Below are 4,361 nucleotides of genomic sequence, written 5' to 3' on the forward strand. Positions count from 1 at the left end.
CCCGCCCTCCCGCCCCGCGGGGCCCGGGCGGGGGGCGAGGCCCCACCCCGGCAGCGGCTCTGCACGCCCGCCTCGTCATAAGCGGAGCACAGACCGGCCCGCGCGTCTCCTCTGCCCTCCAACGGGCGCCGCTTTAACAAGACCCAAAGTGATTTCCCAAATTACACACTGGGATGATGTAGGGGACCGGCCCTGAACCACCACCCCATCCCGTGGGATCGCTCCACCTGAGCGGGTTCACTCCTGCTGCCTTCCTCCCCGTCTGCAGGTCAGCGTCAGCTGACTCCTCGTCGCGAGGGGACACGTCCGAGACTGAGGAGCGCTCCGGGGCAAGGCTGTACGGAGAGCCGGGGTCCGTCCCGAGATGGGGCAGGCGGGGCCACGCATCCTGCTGCAGATACTTTGCCCATGTATCTCACGTCCCTGCAGGCTTCATGAACCAGCTCCGAGCAATTAGCCAGCCCATTACCCAGCTGACCTCCTGCCACAGTATCGTGACATAGGGCACAGCCATAGGTCGCCCAGGGTCTTGAATCCCCAGGCAACACAGCCCAGTCCCCGTGCAGGAGGGGACGCGGATGTGCTGCAACGCATGGCAGATAGCAAGGTCATGACATGCTTAGCGCTATGTGCATGCTTCAAGCTGAAGCATTGGCAGAGCTAACAGGCAAGAGGAGTGGCTGTGGGATGTGGGCACAGCATCCTTGCCTCCAGCCTGGGTTTCCACCAGGAGCAGAGACCTGGCTGGAGGAAAGTCAGCGCTTGGTCTCGCAGTGCAGCTGCAGCAGCTGTATCACATAAGGGCGAGGGTCTAGCATGGAGGCATCGCACTGTCCGCAAACAGCCAGCAGCCTTTAAAACAAGGGTGGGAAATGGAGGCTGGTGTTTTGTCACAGCTGCCTGGAAATGCTGCACAGGCGAGCCCTGGAGAGCTGTCCTCCCTCTCCCCAGGCTGTGCCTTAGACCCCTGCCCATTCTTGTGGCAAGAACTTTAGTTATACAAAACATGTTAGCGAGGCTGATGGGGATTCTGCACGACTTCTGTTCTGGAGAGAAAAATCCTCTGTTGTTGTCTAATCTCATTTCTACACCTGCCAATTTTCCTTTCCCCTTCCTGTCTCCTCACCCTCTTCAGAGCACTAATTAATACACAACTGCCTTGGCCATGCCATGTCCACTGAAAATCTGCATTGAATTAAATGCTGTGCTTTCTTGCTATCTAACTCACTGTCTCTGCTAATCATATCCTTAATTAAGAATTATTAGCTGTTTTTAAATGTGGAACTCCCAGTTGTTAGTGGCTTTTTTTCCTTAAACTACAAGTTAGCAATTTTTAAATGTGATCATGTCTTTAATTGCATAGAAATAAACCCACATGATCCCAAACCCTTAATCTGCCTATTTTAGGATTTCTTATGGCTGCTTACCCTGATAGCAGAGCATCTTCCATGTGAAATCAGCCTTTTAAGGCATATCAAATTATGTTCCAAATTACAGTGAATTAAAAAAAAAAATAGGCCAAAGAACATTGAAAAATGTGTGACTTACCCAAAGGTATCCAGTATTGGCTCTGTCAGAAAAAATTCCCCAGGAACTCTGACTCCTATTGCCTTTGCCAAACACTTGTCTACACTGATACAATTAAAGACAAAATATTTGTGGTATTGAAGGATTATTTGACAAAGATTTTATTGCTATTGTTGTTGTTAGGAAACAATTTTCTGGTAAGATGCTTTGAGGGGAATATTTTCCAGAAATTATTTCCTACCCCTATTATCTGGGCTGTTATAAGCTCCAGTGAGTATTTCAGGATAATGCTCCTAATGGAGTAGTAGAGGTTTTTAAATCTCTCATACACAGATCTCACCATTATTTTTTGTTCAGGAAGAGAAAAAGGTCAAAATTAAACCACAAGCCTCTTGTCATAGAGCATCACTCCCTGACAAAAAAAAACAAACCAACCCTATTTGACTCCTGTGCAGGTTTGAGGATACCAACCCCTCAGCTGGGGCAGGGGAGAGGGTCTGTGCACACAAGAACTCAAAACTGCTTTAATTATTGATAAATATATTTACACAAGAACACTTTCCCTTTAGGGGAAACATGAGTTACTCATGCAATCACTCAGGTTATTTTGACTCAACACTGTCAAGCCGCTGGATTTCATCCCTTTAATACAGAGAGTATAAGCACCTGTTTATTTAGCAGGGGTTATCTGTGAAGTGCCTGTAGGGTACCCTGTGGATTTGGGAAGGACGTGCACCCTCGCAGCCAGGGGTGGCTAGGTTTGCCTCAGCAGCTCTTGGCCCAGCACCCGCAGCCCAGGGCAGAGGTGCTGCTCAGAGGGCAGGCACACAGGACCACTGGTACCTCGCTGCCTGGGGTGACAGGGACCCCCAGGGACCTGGGAGTAGAGCAGCGTGCTCCATGCCTTTGTCTGACACTGAGTGCATGGGGAAGGCCTGCTGAGGCAGCACGTGCTGGCACACGGGGCAGCTGCCCCTGCTCTGCCCCACATGGCATGCAGAGAAAAGCCTGGGCTCAGTCACCACAGAAGGCCTACAGGGACCCTGGCAGAGGAGCTGCCACCCCAGAGCTGCTGTGGGAGAGGCCCGGCAGTGCAGTGGATCAGAAGGTGCTCTGACTCAGGCAGCCAGTCCCCCTTTTTCTCATTTCCTTTACTCCCTGCCCCTGTGTGCAATTTGGGTCTATATGATTGCAGGGCAGGTTGGCAGTCAACCACAAGGTGAATTCACAAACACTTACAGACAATTTTTGAATCTCTCTAGTCACTTGCTTTCCATCTCAGAAACCTGTACTGATGAGAAATTGCATCAGAGGAAGGGTCCAGTCCTTGTCTTCTCCCCATCCTGCCAGAGGCCATGAGTGGTTATCCTACAGAAGAAGGTAACCGGTAGGAGAAAGTGGAGTGGTCCCCTTGGTCTCCACTGTCCCAGCCAGAACAAGGCTGTCCCCAGAGCAGCATTTCTGAACAAAGAGCCATTCACCAGGGAAACACAAGGTGAGATGAGGAGGAGCCAAGAAGCACTCGGACGCAGAGAAAGGGTTGCCTGAATTAGAGCTGTTCCCCAATCACCACAATTCCCAGATTCTCTCCAGCCATGCCTGTTACCCTGCCCTGGTGCTCTCAGTTGTTAGTCTCCTGAATCATCAGGCTGGATACATCAGCAAGTGCTCACTCAGGCACTTCAGGGCACTCAGAAATAACAGTGGGCTTGGAAATAGACTGATTAGCAATCCTCGCTGTATTTTTGGATAAGTGTGGACCGAGACCCCATTTTATTGTTACTAATCTGCGTTGCAGGAACTGCTCATGGATGAGGCCAGAGTGTCATTACTGTTTTTACCAATGATATAGCACACTGGGAGTCTGCTAGGTGCTTAGCAGAAAGACCAAGGCAAGGTCACTTCCCCAGCGTCCTTTAATCCAAACACACGCTCCGGTGTGGTCCCAGGCTCCGCTGCAGACGGCTGTAACAGCAACTGCAGGGGCACCGCACGCTCTGCTGCCACCACGCTGCTGGCCTCCAGCCCTGCCTGAGGAAGGCTGGGAGGGATTTATGGGGACCTCAGCCACTTTCTGAGTAAAAGCAGCCTTTTCTTCCTTGAGCCTCTTTGTTTTCAAAGATGAGCCTTTCCCCGTGTAATATAGAGCCTTGCTCTCCTCAGAATGTGTAATGCAGTCATAACCTTGTCTGCAGCATGCAGCCAGCTGACGTGTTCACCATGAGGGATTTGCCTCCTGAGAGGAGCTGTGCAGACATTGTGAGCACAAAAAGGTTTCTTTCTGGGTTAATGGTGGTGGTGAAAGTTCACACACACAATAATGCCAGGACTTTCTGGACTGGGAGGTTTATCACAAGGCAATAAAGATGTGTCTTTGATAACCTGTGCTGGGTTTGACCTGGGCCCTGTGGGTGGACAGACGGTCTTTCACCACTTGGACCCTCATTGGATGCAAGAGTAGCAGGTTTCCCAGTTTCCCCCAGACCTCCTTGGTGACCTGTTGCTTTTATTTTCCTTAGAGGCTTAGGGAGGACTTAGCACTCACTTATCCCAGCTTCACATTGGTCAGGGCTGGAGATGTGACTCATGAGCTCAAATGCAGCTCCAGTTCTGATCCATGGGAAGCTCAGCCTGTGCTGAGGTGGAGGCCAGGTGAAGCACAGTCCCTTCCACCCTGGTTACACTGACAGTCTTTCCTCCATGCCTGTCTCTTGTGAACACAGACATCATAGGCAGGCAGGGGGGCAGGTGGGCATGGCAGAGTAGGGCCCTGGCTCCAGCTAGCACCAGCCTTAGAGGGTTTCTGTGAGTAGCAATGGTGTTCACACCGTTTT

This window comes from Geospiza fortis, unplaced genomic scaffold (genome assembly GCF_000277835.1).
Source record: "Geospiza fortis unplaced genomic scaffold, GeoFor_1.0 scaffold128, whole genome shotgun sequence".
NCBI lineage: Eukaryota > Metazoa > Chordata > Aves > Passeriformes > Thraupidae > Geospiza > Geospiza fortis.